Source organism: Erinaceus europaeus, chromosome 17 (assembly GCF_950295315.1).
Source record: "Erinaceus europaeus chromosome 17, mEriEur2.1, whole genome shotgun sequence".
NCBI lineage: Eukaryota > Metazoa > Chordata > Mammalia > Eulipotyphla > Erinaceidae > Erinaceus > Erinaceus europaeus.
Window position 1 is genome coordinate 43,192,244 of NC_080178.1, and position 19,738 is coordinate 43,211,981.

Consider the following 19,738-nt stretch of genomic DNA (forward strand, 5'->3'; position numbering starts at 1 on the left):
GTCTCCTTTGTCTGCACAATCTCTCTAGCATTTGTTGCTGCTGTCCTTTTTGATATATGCCATTCTTACATGGGTGAGGTGGTATCTCACTGTTGTCTTTATTTGCATTTCTCTGATAATCAGTGACCTGGAACAATTTTTCCTATGTTTGCTAACCTTTTATCTCTTCTGTAGTGAATATTCTGTTCATCTCCTCTGCTCATTTTTGGATGTGCTCATTTGCTAACACATTTCTAATAATGACTTGTTCTTTGAAATATTAAATCTCCTAAAAGCTTAGACCAAGGAGTACAGAGACAACTGTTTGCATTACATTCTAAGACATGGTTTTTATAAAAATAGCATTAAAGGACATAAATTATGGTAAGGTTTTCTATGATATAGCAAATCTTAAGAATGTGGTTCTCAAAGTTAACCCAATTGCCAAATAATTTGGTTAGAGCAATCTATTGCCTTCTTAAACCCTAAGACATCAGGAACCTTCCCCTTTCCCTATAAATCTAGTATTTCTCTCAGTCCTGGAACCTTAAGGGTGGGGCTCACTTTCCAGCATGCTTCTCTCAAGTCATACCAACTGATACTGCATCAACCTCATCAATGCAACCAGTACCACCTTGGCATGTTTCACTTCAGCCTGTGTTCAGAGATGTCAGGCGTTGAATGTCAACTCTTCAGCTTCATTACCTTTCCTAGCTCATAGGTCTCCTTAATTCCATTTCAGGTGGTCTACTTCTTAACAAAGTCTCAAAACCTAGATATAGACCAGGGCCCATGAGATAGGGCATATATACACATGTATTCATAAATTAGGGGAGAATAAATACCTTTAAGCAAAGGTGCACAATATTTTGCAGTGAGTCTATAAGTGAAACAAAGTAGAAAAATTAAAAAGACACCATAAAGTACCTAATCAAATAGTTTCTACTTAGACCTAGATACCTATTTCATCTATTTCCTATTACACTTCCCTCCATCACTCCAAAGCTAACCTTGTCAAAATAAGGACTACTAAAGCTGAAAAAGGGCAAGAGACTGGCATACTTTAATGATGACTCTTTAGTCACTACCAGGCCACCCCATCACCCTAGTCAGGGAGTCCTGGGATTCCCACGGAGACACGATGGGCCTAGACCTCTAAGAGATCCCTGTCACCACTGCCACTGGTCATCTCCATCAGGACCAACATAATGGACCCCTTTGTGGGCCTCTTATGTTGAGGACCTTTCCCTCAAGGTAGATCAACAATGGTAGGACTGTTCAATTATCCAAAGGGAGGTTGGATAACTTACCCTACCTACCAGCCGAGGAAGATAGGTCCTGAAATTAGTGCAGCCTAGAGTGTTTCTAGTAGTGACCACAGAATCTGAGCTCAGACCTACAGGGATGCAGAGGTTACATAGGCTCCTGTGATGAATATGGGCCTCAGATCAAACTGGTGGGATTTACAGTTAACAATATTTATATAGTTTTCCCACATTTGGGAACTACTCTCTTCCCTCATCCAGCTTTCCAGTCCTTTTTGCAACTATGATGCCATCTCCCCAGACAATAATTTGGGTCCACCTGCATATCAGATCTCAGGCTCAGGCAAAAACTAGTAAATAAAATATACCTACCTGCTTTTTCCAAAACAGAGACCCCAAATCTATATCTGCAATATTCTTGCCTTTAGGTTTATGATTAGTCAAAAATTTGATCTTCTTTATATCTTAACTCTTTTTCAGCTACCAATTTCCAGACTGTCGTGAGCATAGACCGAAAAAATGACCCTGATATTCATTAATTAAATAGGAGAAAGAATTCTGCCAGTGGAGACCAAGGCTGTTATTTTATAAGTGCTGCAGTACTCATTTAGTGACACTAGATGGGGCGGCTCTAACACTATGTTACACTTTAACATCACACTCTTACATTAAGTTATTGAAATGCAGTTTATAAATCTTAATAATATTCTGACATCAAATTCTTATAATTACAATTATGTATCCCAAATACCTCCTCAGTATAAGACAGGTAGGTGCGCAGGTAAGGTCACAACAAGTGATGTCCTCAGGTTGAGAAAGCTGGTCCAGGCAGAGTTCTGGTCCGGCTGGGTCCTGGTTCTGGTCCTGATCTGGTCTGGTTTTGGTCATGATCTGGTCCATTTCTGGTCCAGGGAGATGGTCTGAATCCTTTACTGGCTTGGTTCCGAATCTGCAGATGCCTCCGTGACTGATGTCAGTGTGTTGATTGCCGCTGGATGGGGGCTTCTGTATTTACAGACTACCATGCAGTTCACAAGTTGCCATCCATGTTCAAAAGTCTGGGGCTTTTTATTCCTGAGCTAGGCTGGAGTGTGGATTAGGTCATTTCCAGCCAATGAAAATTGGGGGCTTCGTGACATGTACGTCTAACTTTATCAGGCTATACAGATGTAGCGCTTGCCCTGCACAGGACTATATCTTATGCTGGTGTAAGAAGCATTTGAGAGAACTCAGGGGCCGCATAGGGCTTGCCCTGCACAAGACTTTATCTTATGCTGGTCCGCAGGGGGCATTTCAAAGAACAATGGGGCTTGCTCTACATGTGACATTATCTTATGCGGGTGCAGGAGCATTTCAGGGCGTTTGTCCTGTATAGGACTGGATGGATCAACCTGCCAATGCCCATGTTCATCGGGGAAGCAATTACAGAAGTCGGACATTGACCTTCTGCACCCCATAATGACCCTGGGTCCATACTCCCAGAGGAGTAAAGAATAGGAAAGCTGAAAAGTGCTCTGGCTAACTTTTAAAAATAAATAAATAAATAATAAAAAAGAGCACTTGAGAGTTTAGACCAATATTCCTAGTTCTAGATTGATTTCTTCCACTTGACCCAGCAGGAGCACCACCTGGAGGACACCTATCACTCAGTCTCATAAATATCCATGAGGGCTGAATAGGGCAGCCCTGAGCAGAACAAGGGGCGGTGCCTAGAAACCCATCCCAGGTCACATCCCCCTGGTCTGAGAGCGCAACCCAGAGGGGACTTGGCCCGATGGGGCGTGGCCTGGATCAGCGCCCATGGGAGAACTCAACTGGTGCCTGCGCACCTGCCAGAGACTCTTCCACTAACAGGATGGGGGAGGCCAGTCCGGCTTCCTCTAGCTTTTCAATGCCGGTCTCAGTTTAAAAAGTTGGGCTGTGAACATCCCTGTGCATAACGTGAGGGTTTTAATATGGAGCAGTGCGGTGGGCCACCAAGGCCGAATGGGCGGGTCCACAACCCAGACTTCAGTGTCTTCAATGAGGCCCAGCGCAGAGGGCTGGGCAGTGTTCCTGCAGCGTTTGCATAGGAGCTGGGGTTGAGGGGAGACCCTCAGAGCCCGCCTCTGCTGTCCAAACACCGGTGGGCAGGGGTCCTGCAGGGGTCCTGCGAGGAGAGGCGAGGCGAGGCGAGGCGCTGCCTTCAGAGGCCGGCAATCACTCTCAGTCGTGGACGGGCCAGACACGTGCGGGCAGGCGCCCTGCGCCCCATTGTCAGCAGTGTGGCGGTAGCCCGCCCACGGAGGCTGGGAGCCCTTTGCCACAGTGGTGGCAGCAGGGGAACATGTCCAAGAGGGAGGCGGCTGTGAAGGCAGGAAGCTACATACCTGCCGCTAAGAAGCAGAAGCTGAGCAGCTAGGAGAGGAGAACAGCAACCCGGACCTGTCTGGGGATGAGATTGTGAGTGTGGCGCTGGGGCTGGCAGCACAGGGCTCTGGCTGTGCTCTGCTCCCACCCCGCTGGCAGCAGGGAGTCTGAGCAAGGACTCCTGGCTTCTTGAGGTTCTGGTTTTTACAGACTTATCTCCCTTTCCCTTTCTTCCCTTCCCCTTCTTTCACCACCCCTGGTCATTGATAATTGGCATTGATAATTTAATAAATTAAATTAATTAAATTAATAAAATAAATTAATAAAATAAATAACATTGATAATTTTCTCAGTGAAATTTTTTTTAAATTTTTATTTTGTTTATTTATTCTCTTTTGTTGCCCTTGTTGTTTTATTGTGATAGTTATTATTGTTGTTGTTGTTGGATAGGACAGAGAGAAATGGAGAGAGGAGGGGAAGACAGAGAGGAGGAGAGAAAGATAGACACCTGCAGACCTGCTTCACCGCCTGTGAAGCGACTCCCCTGCAGGTGGGGAGCCGGGGTTCAAACTGGGATCCTTATGCTGGTCCTTGTGCTTTGCGCCACCTGCGCTTAACCCGCTGCGCTAGAGCCCGACTCCCGATAATTTTCTAAAACATTGTTAAAAGTTCTGTTAATGAGACTGGAGCAGGAACCTGGCATGTGCGGACTGGGGGTTCGAACCTGCGACCTTGCGTTTGCAAAACCTGCACCCTGCCTGCTGTGCCTCCTCCCCAACTTCCAGAGTCGGATCTATTACTGTTATGATTATGATGACTATTACTAAATTTTTTAAGCTCTGCCATGAACCTTGGTGAATCATCTAGGCCTGTATTGACTGTGTTGAGGCAGTCACGAGACATGGAATAATAATAACAGGTTGGCATTATTAGGGCAAGGGAGACCTGCATAATGGTTATGCACAATCACTTTTCTGCCTGAGGCTCCAGAGTTCCAAATTCAGCCCCCAGCACCACCAGCAGCCCGTGCTGAGCCATACTCTGATAAAAAGGAAAAGAAAAAAAAAAAAAGAATATTACCACTAAGCCCAGTTTCATTGTGAAGTTTCTATCCAGTGAGGTCCTCAAACTGTCTCAGTGACGATGTGTTCAAAGTTGCTCTTCTAAAATATGAAGCCTCTTCTGATAGATCGCAAGATCATAGCTTAAACTGGTTTGTCACAGGAGGCGGGTGTAAGTTTCTCAGTGTGTGATGTTTATTTGCTTTGGACCCCTGTTAGGAGTAAGGTTACATCTTACACATCTAGTCCCTAGAGTCTCCATCACTGAAATACACCAGCACAGACACAGCCTTTGCAAGCTAGGCCTTGACTTTCAAAGTATACAAGATAGTGGGGGCTTGTCTGTGGTATTTGTACTTGAAATTTCTGGAGACTGCATTTTACATCATTTTTCCTTTCCTGCTTGAGTTCCAATATTACTCTGTATTGGGAGTTTACATTTTGTTGCCCATGTTTTATTGTTGTAGTTATTATTGATATCGTTGTTGTTGGATAGGACAGAGAGAGAAATGGAGAGAGGAGGGGAAGACAGGGGGGAGAGAAAGACACCTGCAGACCTGCTTCACTGCTTGTGAAGCGACTCCCCTTCGGGAGGGGAAGCAGGGGCTTGAACTGGGATCCTTACACCAGTCCTTGTGTTTTGCACCACCAGGAGTTGACATTTTTTACCTCTTTTACTCCTGTCCTTGGAAAATGTTTTATTCTCTTAAATTTCGTTAGGCAAGTTTTTGTAGTGATTAGAAGCCGAGACTGGATACAGTTAGTAGGTTAGAATTCCCACAGATAGGGAGTCAGAGGTATCACAGCAGGTTAAGCGCAAGTGAGTTTGAAACCTGCAGCCCTCCCAAGCAAAAGATCAGTTATGCGAAATAAGCCAGAATATTAAAGAGACTGGCACACATGAGGCCACATAGAGGTAGTATCATTCCGACCATTCTCACTGGGGGTGCTTTCTTTGTATTTTTTGCTGATATGTCAAGTCAACAATTCTAGAATGCACTTGGGACTTTAATGCTTAGAGGACTCTACTGTTTGTAGTGTCCAGTTTCTTCTTTTTTTCTTTTTGTGATAAAGGGTAAGTGACAGAGAATGAGATAGACTGTAACACCACTCCACCACTTGGCAAACCCCCCATCCATCCAAGATGTTACCATGTGGTGACTTGTGCTGGCACCTTGGTAAGCCATCTGCTGACCCCAACCTTCCCCTTTTTTATTTTCTCTAGATGATAGGTGAGATATAAGAGAGATAGAGAGACAGGAGAGACCCCACAGCACATCTCCAATACTCCTGAAGCCCTACCCCCACCCCACAATCTGTCTTCTATGGTAGCCTGGGACTCAGACCCAGGGTCTTAGACATGGTAGCCTGTACACTCCACAGGTGAGCCTGCTGACACCAGCTGGTATGCTTTTTAATCTTTATTTGGAAACAAAAAAGTCTGTTTCTTAGAAAATGCTTTTTCTTTTTAGATCAGTCAGGCTATCCAGTAAAAGTAATTTGCTACTAAAAAAGAGTGTTAACACTTGGTGGATTTTTTCCCTAAACTTATTCCTTGCAGGATGATGCTGTCAGTGTAGAAAGTGGCACAATTACAGAATGCCCCAATACACCTACAAATACCCTGAATACACATGGAAGGAAAAGCTGGTGGAAGGGAAATGGAAGTCAAAGAAATGTAAATCCTCCTTCAACTGTGTGAATAGTCTCAAGGTACGTGCTGAACACTCAGCATTACAGTTACTTTGCAGTGGAAAGCATCTTTAAGAAACTGTCCAGTTTAGAGTAATTCCAATTTACATTACTCTCAAGTTTTCTGTTTTGTAGTTGAGATACATAGTCATTTTGTATTGCTTAACTTTTTGCTTTGCTTTGTTTTAAATGGGTAATACTTGGCACAGCAGACTATTTTGTCTATGTTTTTATTCAAATTAGCTATTGTGGGAAATGTTACTCTTGATAAAAATCTTTAAAAATATAAGGAGCACTTTTTTGTACAAATAGTTGACCATTTAACCTTAAGTCTCTATGAATCGAGTGATATTTCTGTGCAGTTCATACATATATGTTTTGTTTGTTGCTTGTGATTGCTTTCAAAGAAAAGGGTATAAATGTGGGCTGGGGAGATAGCGTAATAGTTATGCAAAAGAGACTTTCATGTCTGAGGCTCCAAAGATCTCAAGTTCACTCTCCAGCACCACTATAAGCCAGAGCTGAGCAGAAGTAAAAACAAGTATGTGTGGGGGGGTGCGAGTGTGTGTGTAAGGAGAGGGTATAAATGTAATACATTTTTGATTGTTGAGTATTTGGGGAAGACAGACTAGGTTACATATGTAATTATGCCCTCCGGGGAGACTGGTGGTGGCACACCTGATTTAGTGCCCATTATCTCCAAGTGCAAGTGCGAGGACACAGGTTTGAGCCCACATTCCCCACCTGCAGGGTCACACTTCACAAGCAGTGAAGCACATATTTCTCCCTCCCATTCTCTATCTCCCCTTCCCCTCTCAATTTCTTTCTCTCTTGTCAAACTGGGGAAAAAATGAAAACAAAAAATGGCCACTGGGAGAGGTGGATTAGTAGTGCTGACACGGAATCCCAGCGATAACCCTGGGGGTGGTGAAAATTGCTTCCTCAGTAGATTCTATTGATAAGAGGGAGGGTTGACTGGTGCTTTTAGGTGTTTTCCTCTACATCTGTTCCTTTTCCATTTTGGAGCTGTGGGTTATTGAAACCAGAGTCATTCTTGGGTACCATCTTTTGTCTTAGTGTGCTAGGGTCCTTGGAGGGTCACTGCTGACCTTATTCTCTTGCTGTGGCCTTCCTGGCATAGTCAGTCACCAGGGCAGGGATATGCATTACATTGATATGCACTAAAAATTATGTCCACAAGAGGGAGATATCAGGGCACTTCCTTAGTGGTTTGACCACTAGGTTTGCATGGGAGACCTCCATTACACCAAGGTTACTTTGGGAAAGTTGGTAAGAAGCATTACCACTTAAAGAGGAGTCAGAACTTTTGCTCAGTTGTCCACCCTGTTAAACACTGGACCTTGTGCAGAGTGCAGACACTGGAAAACGCTGCCAGAATTAAGACTGGAGCTACTCCCATACCTGATGTGGTGTGTTAGGGCTGCTACAGGGCTCTGGAGGGAGAGCTCCCAAAGCCCACTGATGTCCTGAAGACCACATTCTTTAGCAGAAGGGCTGAGAAGCTGACTGAGGTGTAGGGGGAAAGCACACAGAGGAAGAGTCATTAAAAGTACTGATTTTGATTCAAAATCTTATGATGGTTTAAGAAAATAGAAAGCAAGTTTCAAGCAGTTTTCTAGATAAGTACTTGTCACCAAGCCTCTAAGTTAAGTCTTTGTAACAAAATGTTACCATGCAGCCAGTGTTTGAAAATGTCATAACTGGGGGCCAGGTGGTGGGGCACCTGGTTAAGCACACACAGTACAGTGTGCAAGGACATGGGTTCAAACCTCTGGTCCCCCCCACAAGCAGGGGGAGAGCTTCGCAAGAGGTAAAGCAGAGTTACAAGTGTCCCAGTCTCTCCCTCTGCTCCCCTCTCAATTACTCTCTATCTCTATCCAATATTAAATAAATAAAATAAATTTTTTCAAAATGACATAACTGGACTGTTAAGTCTCTTTAGGTATCAGAAAGTGATGATATATAAAACAGTGGCTTCCAGAATTTTGGAAGAATGTTGTATGGAGAAATGGTCAAGTGACTTACCCTGTTTTTGATTTCTAAAATATTCATTTGTTTTGCTTCATGTTTATTTTATAGGAAGGTCACAACCAGCCACTGTTTGGGGTTCAGTTTAACTGGCTCAGTAAAGAAGGGATCCATTAGTGTTCGCAACTGTAGGAATCAACAGAGTAAGTCTTCCTGGATGTGAGCTGGTCGATGCAGGTGTGTGCATAAATACTGAATTGTGATGTTTTTGAAGTTTATGTAGTTGGCTTGGCTGTTTTTTGTATAAAGCTACAGGCTCAGGAGATATCAAAATGATTATACAAAAGGCATTCATCTCTGTCTCTTTAAGGACCCAGATAGAAACCCCAGTATCACCCATAGCCAGAGCTGAGCAGTGCTTTGGTTTTGGAGTCTCAGTCTCTGATTAAGTAATTTTAATATATATATGTATATATTTAATTAAATTTTACATATATATATATTCTAAAAACTGAAGTACTTTAGAAATTGTTCTATCAGGAGAGGGCAGATCACAGAATGATTATACAAAGAGACTCTTCTTTCTGGGGCTGGGTTGTAGCAGGCCTGGTAGAGTGCAGTGTGTAAAGACACTGATCCAAGTCGCCAACCCCCACCTACAGGGGGAATAGCTTCATGAGTGCGGAAACAGTGTTGTGGGTGTGTTTGCCTTCCTTTTCCTCTTAATTTCTGTCTCTTTCCACTATAACTTTTATTGATTTGTTTTATTTTATTATTTTTACCATACCACTGTTCAGCTTTGGTTTATAGTGGTACAAGGCATTGGAGCCTCAGACATGAGAGACTTTTTGCATAGCCATTATACTATCTACCCCCACCCACAATAAAAATTTAAAGAATATTTATTTGTTTATCAATGAGAGAGAGAACCAGATTATTACAGTCACATGCATACCAGGATTGAACTCAGCACCTCTTGCCTGAGATCCCAAGGCTTTAGACACTGTGCCATCTCTCAGGCTAGTTTGTTTTTAAAAAATTGTCCTATCAAAGCTAGTATTAATGACTTTTATATTTATCTGGATTTTCAGGGGAGTTTTTTTTCCCTCTCATATTCTTTTTAATTTCTGTAGAATTATAAGCCTTTTGTTTTCTAATTTTTACATTATTTTTTATCATTTATAAAGTGGAAATATTGGCAAGACCATAGAATAAGAGGAGTATAATTGCACACAGTTCCCACCACCAGAACTCCCTATCCCATTCCCTCCCTTGAAGACGTCCCTATTGTTTATCTCTCTGGTAATATGGACCCAGGATCATTATGGGGTGTAGAACATGGAAGGTTTGGCTTCTGTAATTGCTTCACAAGGGCAGAGATTCATAATTCTAACCTGTCATGAGACAGATTTTTATATTTTATTATTTCAGTGGGGGGTAGATAGCATAAGGGTTATGCAAAGAAACTCTCATGTCTGAGGCTCTGAAGTCCCAGGTTCAGTCCCCTGCACTACCATAAGCCAGAGCTAATCAGTGCTCTGTTTTTAACCATATATGTGTGTGTGAGTGTATATATATGTATGTTTGGTTTTTTATTTGTTTATTTTTGACCTGAGAACCCCATAGTTCCCAGGTCTCCAGTACAGTCTCCAACACCGTTAAAAACCAGAGCTGAGCAGTGTTCTGGTCTTTCTCTCTGTATCTCTCTCATTACAATAAATAAAATATTAAAAGAGAAAGGAAGAATGGTGACTTGTCATTCAGTTATTTCTGACTGGCTCTAGTTGGAATACAGCAAGGGCCAGTATGCTGTAGTCTTGGGTGATGGCCACTTGATTTGTTCAATAGTTACTGATCTTTGTGAAAGTTGGGAAGAGATCAGAGCACTGCCTGGTTCTGGCATATGGTGGTGTCTTGGAGTGAAGCTGAACCTCAGGAGTTTCAGTCATACAAGCTTGGTGTGCAGCTTGCAGGGCTGCCTCCCTGGCCCTGGCCAGTGTTTGGGTAAATAAACTTCATTGGTACACAAGCAGTGTCTGGCTGTCACTGCAGAGTTGAGTAGTGCAGCAAAGAGCCAAATAAAAAAATATTGAGTGGAAGGCATTGCTTTTGTTTATCACATGCTGTAGATATTTCTTTTTGTCTCCAGGGTCATCCCTGGGACTTAATGCCTGCATTACAAATCCAAATCCATTGCTCCTGGTAGCCATCTTTGTTCCATTGTTATTGCTATAGTTATTGTTGTTGCTTTGGATAGGATGGAGAAATTGAGAGGGGGAGAGAAAGATACCTGCAGACCTGCTTTGCCCTTTGTGAAGCAATCCTCCCTGCAGGTGGAAGTCTGGGGCTTGAACCAGCATTTTTGAGCCAGTCTTCGCACTCTGCACTATGTGCTCCTAACTCTGTGTGCCACCCCTCCATGTAGCTTTTTGATGAAAAGACTTGTTTAAATCTAATGGTGTAAAGAGAAATGAGAACTTCTGTGTCAGAAACTTTTATCGGTTCTTGAGAACCTCCACGTGTTGAATTATAACCCTTTTACTTTTTGAAAACAGTAACTTGTTAACTGACATATCTTAGGCTGATGAAAATGTTTACACTTGTGGTTGGACATATGATAGCAATACCAGCCATCTTCTGCAGGCTGTGGCTGTATCTAGAGGCATAATTAGGATTATTAATCCATAACAATGTAGTGCATAAAGGTAGGTTTCTGGTTCAGTTGTAGTGCAATTGCACTTCCCCCCCCTCTCCTCTCCCCTCTCCCCTCTTCTCTCACTTACCCCCTCAGTGCACCCCTGAGTACTACCTTAGAAGTATTTCTCCTCATTCAGGAAAACTGTCATAGCACTGAAGCTTCCTTCAGTACTTTGGGGGCTCAAACTGGGCTCAAAAGTGCACGGCCAAGTAAGCATACTATAAAAGTAAGTTATGTTTGCCTGTTCTAAAATGTTTTTAAGACCTAAAGGTATATTTTTTTTTCTGCTTTTGAAAGTTTGAGCTCATACCTGTAAATTTACATGAGATACAAATATTTAAAGTTGCAGTATAATCCCATTTTTGTACTTTACACAGCTGATGTCCAAGCTTTTAAAAAAATATTTATTTATTTTGCCCTGTTGTTTCCCTTGTTGCATATCGTTGTTATTATTGCTGTTGTAATTGTTGTTGCATAGGACAGAGACAAATCGAGAGAGGAGGAGAAGACAGAAAGGGGGAGGGAAAGATAAACACCTACAGACTTCCTTCACCACTGGAGCAACTCCCCTGCAGGTGGGAGAGACATGGGCTAGATCTGGGATTCTTATGCTGGTCCTTGCGCTCTGCTCAACCTGCACTTAACACACTGCGCTACCGCCTGACTCCCAAAGTCCAAACTTTTCAAGTTACTATATATTACTATATAAAAGTCTACAGTAAGTGATTTTGACCTTTTTTTTTTTTTTGTCTGTGCTAGACAGACACTCTGGTGGCAATATTTGGTAGTGTGGAAGGGCACAGAGATGAAGTTCTGAGTGCTGTAAGTTGAGAGCTGCAGGGCAGTGACCTTCAGGTACATGTAGCTGGGCATGGCCCTTGTGGGCCTCTTCCCTTACAAGAAAGAATATGATTTGTCTCATGGAATCTGCCAGCTTCACTGACTTATAGAATCGAGGTTTTTATCTTACAGGTGAAAACCTGAAGGAAGTTTCTTGGTGTTTGCTCCATATTCTTTTTTTTACCAGAGGACTGCTCAGCTCTGGCTTATGGTGGTATGAGGGAGTGCACTTGGGTCTTTAGAGCCTCAGGCATGAGAGTACCTTTGCATAACCATTTGCTGTCTACCCCCAACCCTTGATCCATACTCTTTTATTTTATTTCTTTGTTGGGAGAGTAGTGTTTTGCATACCACAGTAAATACAATAGTTTGTACATGCATAACATTTCTTAGTTTTCCACATAACAATACAATCCTCAATAGGTCCTCTGTCATCCTTTTCTAGGACCTACACTCTCCCCCCACCCCCAACCCAGAGTCTTTTAATTTGGTGTAATCCACCAACTCTAGTTCAGGTTCTACTTGTGTTTTCTCTTCTGATCTTGTTTTTCAACTTCTGCCTGAGAGTGAGTTCATCCCATATTCATCCTTCTGTTTCTGACTTATTTCACTTAACATGATTTCTTCATGTTCCATCCAAGATGCGCTGAAAATGGTGAAATCACTGTTTATAATAGCTGAGTAGTATTCCGTTCTGAACATAGACCTCAACTTGCTCATTCACTAATCTGTTGTTGGACACCTGGGTTGTGTCCAGGTTTTGGATATTACAAATTGTGCTTCCGTGAACACAAATCTTTTGGAAGGGTGTGTTGTATTCCTTAGGATATATCCCCAGGAGAGGAATTGCAGGATCGTAGGGCAGGTCCATTTCTAGTCTTCTGTGAGTTCTCCAGAATGCTGTCCCCAAAGGCTGGACCAATTTACATTCCCACCAGCAGTGCAGGAAGGTTCCTTTGACCCCACAACCTCTGCAGCATTTGTTGCTGCTATCTTTTCTGATGTATGACATACACACAGAAGAGAAGTGGTATCTGATGGTTGTCTATATTTGCATTTCTCTAACAATCAAAGACTTGGAGAATTTTTTCATGTGTTTCATGGCCTTTTGAGTCTCTTCTGTTGTGAATATTCTGCCCATGGCTTCTCGCCATTTTTGGATGTGGTCATTTGTTTTCTTGTTGTTGAGTTTGGCAAGCTATTTATATATTTTGATTATTAAACTATTGTTATGTGATTCAGTTTCATTCTTCTGCATGTTTCAACCCATTTTTTTCCAACACCATTTGTTGAAGAGACTCTGCTTTCTCCATTTAATAGTCTGGGTACCTTTGTCAAAGATTAGATGTCCATGATGTGGGGGCTTACTTCTGGGTTCTCACTTCTATTCCACTGGGCAGTGTGTCTATTCATGTTCCATTAGCAAGCAGTTTTGATGACAGTGACCCCATAATACAATTTTGAGATCTGGGAGTGTGATGCCTCTAGTTCTGTTCTTTCTACTCAAGATTGTTTTTGCAATTCTAGGTCTTTTCTGGTTCCAGATAAACATTTGTAACATGTGTTCTCCTAAAAATGTGTTTGGGATCCTGATGGGGATATCATTAAATTTTTAGATGGCTCTGGGTAGTATATTCACATTAATGATGTTAATTCTTGCTTGATAGTGTTTTTTAATGATATTTATGGGGTTGTCAGAAAAGTCATGACACATTTTACATAGAAAAATACTTCATTACTTTTCCTGCAACCCAAGACATAATACAGGTTTGTGTGTTAAGGAACTGGGTTTAAGTTACTTACTATTAATAGTTGGTTACAAGATTATAAGATATACACTTTATAGTTCCATACCATGTCCACCCTTCTACCTCCCAAAGCTGACCACTGTAGTTCTCTTAATTCTTAACAGTTTCCTTGCTTCTGTTTTGTTTGGATCCCCCACCCTTTGACAAGTTCATGTAAATCAGTTCTCTAAATTCTACATATGAGTGAAACTATCTGGTAGTTTTCTTTCATCTGTTTACTTATTTCACTAAGCATAATCACCTTCAGTTCTATCCATTTGTCCCAAAGGACACAATATCAATTTTTTAACTGCACAGTAGTATTCCATTGAATATATATGTCATAACTTCTTTGGCCAGTCATCTGATGAGGGTCATCCAGAATGCTTCCACTTTGGCTATTTTGAATAACGCAGCTGTGAACATAGAGGTGCGTATGTCCCTTCTAATTGGCACTTGAGTGGGATGCTTTTTTGTTCTGATAGAAGGAGAGACACCGCAGCACCAGAGCTACTTTTTCCATAGTACCCACCATATAGTGCTGGGCTTCAGATCAGGGAATTGCGCTGTGTGATGAACTCTCTCTTGTTCCCTCATAATATAATTTTAAATACTAAGTGTGTCCTACCTACCTACCATTGCACTGCTCAACTATGGCTTATGGCAGTGCTGACAACTGAGCCTGGGGCCTTGGAGACTCAGGCATGAAATTTTATGCAGAACCATTTTGCAGTCTCCCCTTCCCCTGAGTTAATTCCCCTCCACTGAAATAGGTACACTTCTTTATACTTGGGTGTTCTAACTCATTTGATGTCACAGTACCTCCCAGACTGGGTGGCTTCAGGTTTGTTTGAAAGTGAAGTGACAGAGCTACTTATGAGAAGAATCCCCCCTTCAACTTAACTTTTTTTCTGCTGTTTCTCCTGGTATGGGGTTTTTCTCTCTCTCTTCCCTCCTAGGAGCTTCATGTGGCCCAAGCATAATTCCGAGACGGGTGTAATGTACCCACTCCACATTTGCAATACTTAGATTTTTTTTTAATTTTTTAAAATTATATTTACTTATTGGATAGAGACAGCCAGAAATTGAGAGTAGGGGGAGATAGACAGAGAGACACCTGCAGCCCTGCTTCTCCACTCGCAGAGCTTTCCTCCTGCAGGTGGGGGCCAGGGGCTTGAACCTGGGTCCTTGCGCACTGTAACATGTGCGCTCAACCAGGTTCGCCACCACCCGGCCCCACAATGCTTAGATTTATCGAGGTAGTTTCATCCCCCAGTGAAGTGATCACTTGCTTTTATCACTACCAAATAATTTTTGTTTATAGCCTCTGGTGGTTTGTGCATTCCTTATGTAAGTGATCAAACAAATGAATGTGGCAATTTCATTCTTCCTTATTTTGTTTTATATCTTAATTTTTATTTATATAAAGGAAACACTGACCAAAACCACAGCATAAGAGGGGTACAACTCCACAAACTTTTCACCACCAGAACTCTGTGTCCCATCCACTCCCTTGATAGCTTCTTATTTTTTATCCCTCTGGGAGTATCGACCCAGGGTTATGGGGTCCAGAAGATGGAAGGTCTGGCTTCTATAATTGCTTGCCTGCTGAAGATGGGCATTAGCAGGTTGATCCATTCTCCTAGGCTGTCTCTCTCTTTCCCTAGTGGGGTGGGGTTCTGGGGAAGTGGGGCTCCAGGACACATTGATGGGGTCATCTGTCCAGGGAAGTCCGGTTGGCATCATGTTAGCATCTAGACCCTGGTGGCTGAAAAAAGAGTTAATATATAAAGCCAAACAAATTGTTGACTAATCATGAACCTAAAGGCTGTAAAAGTGCAGATGAAGAGTTTGGGGTTGGGGTGGTCTCTGTTTTGTAGATAGCTAGTAAGCCTATTTTAGTTATATTCCAAAGGACCATGACTATACTAGTTGTGTTTTTTTTCTTCCTGAGAATGACATTTGACATGAAAGTGTATCTAAGTTACTGTCTGGGGAGATGATATCATGACTGGAAAAAGGACCCGAAAGCTGTATCAGGGAAGAGAGTAGTTCCCAAATATGGGAAAGGTGTATAAATATTGTGGACTGTAAACCTCATCAATTTGATCTGATTCTGGGCCCATATTCAGCTTAGGAGCCTATGTGACCTCTGCATCCCTATAGATCTGAGCTCACATTCTGTGGTCATGAGTAGGAACGTTTCAAGATGCCCCAATTTCAGGACCCATCTTCCTCAGGTGTAGCATAGAGTATTTTATCCATCCTCCCCTCAGAGGATGAAACATTCTGTACCGTTTTTGATCCACATTGAGGACAAGGTCCTATGGGATCCACAGAGAGGTATATAGTGTTGTTCTTCATAGATACGACCATTAGCAATGGTGAGAGGGATCTATTTGAGATCTAAGCCTATCATGTATGTATGGGATACTCTGGACTCCCTGACTAGGGCCCCAGCTGATGGGGTGGCCTGATAGTGACTAAAGAGTCATCATCAAAGTATGCCAGTCTCTTGCCTTTTTAATTTTTTATATTTATTTATTTATTTATTTATTTTCTCTGTTGTTGCCCTTGTTTTTCATTGTTCTTGTAGTTATTATTGTTGTCGTCATTGTTGGATAGGACAGAGAGAAATGGAGAGAGGAGGGGAAGACAGAGAGGGGGAGAGAAAGATAGACACCTGCAGACCTGCTTCACGCCTGTGAAGTGACTCCCCTGTAGGTGGGGAGCTAGGGGTTCTAAACAGGATCCTTATGCCACTCCTTGCGATGTTTCTTGCCTTTATTAAGCTTTTGTAGTCCTTACTTTGATAAGGTTAGCTTTGGAGTGACTGAGGGAAGTATAATAGGAAGTAGGTGAGGAGGGTATCTAACACTATTTCATTAGGAACTTTATGGTGTCTCTTTAGGTCTTTCTGCTTGCTTGCTGCATATACTGACTCACTACAGACTATTGTGCCCTTTTACTTTCAGGTATATAGTCTGCCCTAATTTTTTTTAAATTTTTTATCCTAATTTATGGATACATGTGAATATAGGCCCTACCTCACGGAACCAGAGCACTGCTCGGCTCTGGCTTATGGTGATGCTGAGGATTGAACCTGGGACCTTTGGTGCCTCAGGCAAGAACATCTTTTTGCATAACTGTTATGCCATGTCCCTAACCCAATACCTTTGTCTTTTACTGTAGTAAACTCTACAGTCTTTTCATACTTAGAAAAAAGCTCTTCTACGGTTCGAACCCTGGCTCCCCACCTGCAGGGGAGTCGCTTCACAGATGGTGAAGCAGGTCTTCAGGTGTCTATCTTTCTCTCCTCCTCTCTGTCTTCCCCTCCTCTCTCCATTTCTCTCTGTCCTATCCAACAACGACAACAACAATAATAACTACAACAATAAAACAACAAGGGCAACAAAGGGAATAAATAAATAAAATTTAAAAAGATGAAAAAAAGCTCTTCTAAATAGATGAGTCATGAGTGATTAGGTAAAGGGGTGAGTTGGATGCTTACACTGTACTTGAGGTCAGCCCACTACTCTATTCTTCAGAAGTTCATGAGTGCTCATCTCAATTGAATCTCAGGTCCAGAGTTGGGTGGTAACTCAGCAGGTTAAGCACACATGGCGCAAAGCACAAGGATTGGTTTAAAGACACTGGTTCGAGCCCCTGGCTCCCCATCTGCGGGGGGGGGGGGAGGCTGTGCTTCACAAGTGATGAAGTGGGTCTGCTGGTGTCTATCTTTCTCTCCCCCTCTCTATCTTCCCCTCTGCTCTCCATTTCCCTCTGTCCTATCCAACTAGGATGACTCAATAACAACAACAATAATAACTACAACAATAAAATAAGGGCAACAAAATGGAATGAACAAATAAATAAATATTTTTAAAAAAAATCTAAGTTTGTTTCCCTCACTTCAGGCAACTGCCATGGCATGAACTTTGTAGTGGAAATCAGGTGCCAGAGAACAGAAGATAGCTACAGCAGCAGGACTTCTTCCTGGAGGAATATGAGTTTCTTCAGTCGGAATTTATTGCCTAGTTGAAACTTTATACTAAGATAAGCATTTGGTGCTATGAATTTACCTTTAGCCCCTTGTTATATTCGTCTTATTGATTTATAGTTTGATTCCATTGTGGTCAGAATATATTTTATGATTTTCTTTATTTTGCTTTTAAAATACTAACATGAGAGAGAGCCAGGGCACCACTCTGACATGTGATGTTAGGAGTAATACTTGGGGCCTCCTGCTAAATTTTAAGTCTACCCCTCTGGTGTTGAGATATATTTAACATATTTTTGCAGCTACTAATCAGAAATGCTGTATGAACTAGACGGCATTTTGGAAACCTGTTTTTTTTTTTTTTTAATGGCGTGGAAATGTAAAAAGATGGCAAGAATATGTGTCATCTTGTCAACATTGGGTTGTCAGAAACATGATGCATTTTTGCATAGGAAAAATATGTCATGACATTTCCAAAATCTAATGGCATAAAACTACATACAACTTTGTGAATGTGAACATAGCCTCTCTATTTTGATTTTAGGGTGCTGGGCAGTGGCACACCTAGTTAAGTGCACACATTACCATGCATGCTTCCATGGTTCACTAGTGGCAGGTTTGCAGATGTCTCTCTCTGTCTCTTTCTCCCAGGGTTATCACTGGTGTTGGGTAGCTGGCAATACAAATCCACTGCTCGTGGAGGCCATTTTTTAATTTTATTTGATAGGACAGAGAGATATTGAGAAAGGGAGGGAGATAGAGAAAGAAGACACCAGGGCCAGTCAGTGACACACCTGTTTAATTAAGCACACACATCACAGTGTACAAGGACATGGGTTCAAGCCCTTGGCTCCACGTGCAGGGGGAAATCTTCACAAGTAATGAAACAGTGCTGCAGTTGTCTCTGTCTCTCTCCCTCTCTATTTCCTCCTCCCCTCTCTATTTCTCTCTGTCTTTCCAATAATAATAAATAATAATATTTAAATTTTTTAATTTACTTCTTTATTGGGGAATTAATGCTTTACATTCAACAGTAAATACAATAGTTTGTACATGCATAACATTTCCCGGTTTCCAATTTAACAATACAACCCCAACTATGTCATTTATCATCCTTCATGGACCTGTATTCTCCCCACCCACCCACCCCAGAGTCTTTTACTTTGGTGCAATATGCCAACTACATTTCAGGTTCTACTTGTGTTTTCGTTTCTGATCTTGTTTTTCAACTTCTGCCTGAGAGTGAGATCATCCCATATTCATTCTTCTGTTTGTGACTTATTTCACTTAACATGATTATTCCAAGGTCCATCCAAGATTGTCTGAAAACGGTGAAGTCACTATTTTTTTACAGCTGAGTAGTATTCCATTGTGTATATATACCACAACTTGCTCAGCCACTCGTCTGTTGTTGGACACCTGGGTTGCTTCCAAGTTTTGGCTATTACAAATTGTGCTGCCAAGAACATATGTGTACACAGATCTTTTTGGATGGATGTGTTGGGTTCCTTAGGATATATCTCCAGGAGAGGAATTGCAAGGTCATTGGGTAGGTCCATTTCTAGCTTCTGAGAGTTTTCCAGACTGTTCTCCACAGAGGTTGGACCATTGACATCCCCACCAGAAGTGTAGGAGGGTTCCTTCGACCCCACACCCTCTCCAGCATTTGTTGCTGTTACCTTTTCTGATGTATGACATTCTCACAGGAGTGAAGTGATATCTCATTGTTGTCTTCATTTGCATTTCTCTGACAATCAGAGACTTGGAGCATTTTTTCATGTGTTTCTCGGCCTTTTGGATCTCTTCTGTGGTGAATATTCTGTCCAAGTCCTCCCCCCATTTTTGGATGGGGTTATTTGTTGTCTTGTTGTTGATTTGGGCAACTTTAAAATTTATGCGGAAAAGAGCTCTGCCAATATTTTCCTCTAAGTATCTGATAGTTTCTGGTCTAACCTCCATGTCCTTGACCCACTTGGAATTTACCTTTGTATTTGGTGAAGTACAGTGATTCAGTTTCATTCTTATGCATGTTTCAACCCATTGTTTCCAACATCATTTGTTGAAGAGACTCTGTTTTC

At 42.0% G+C, this 19,738-nt stretch overlaps 1 non-coding gene and 1 pseudogene across 1 annotated transcript; both read left to right on the forward strand.

Annotated features, from left to right (window-relative positions):
* Positions 1-3,570: 3,570 nt before the first annotated feature.
* LOC132533710 (polycomb protein EED-like) lies at positions 3,571-9,476 on the forward strand (annotated as a pseudogene).
* LOC132534173 (small nucleolar RNA SNORA3/SNORA45 family) lies at positions 7,382-7,511 on the forward strand. Its single transcript, XR_009545846.1, has one exon. It is a non-coding gene; the product is annotated as a small nucleolar RNA SNORA3/SNORA45 family (small nucleolar RNA).
* Positions 9,477-19,738: the final 10,262 nt, after the last annotated feature.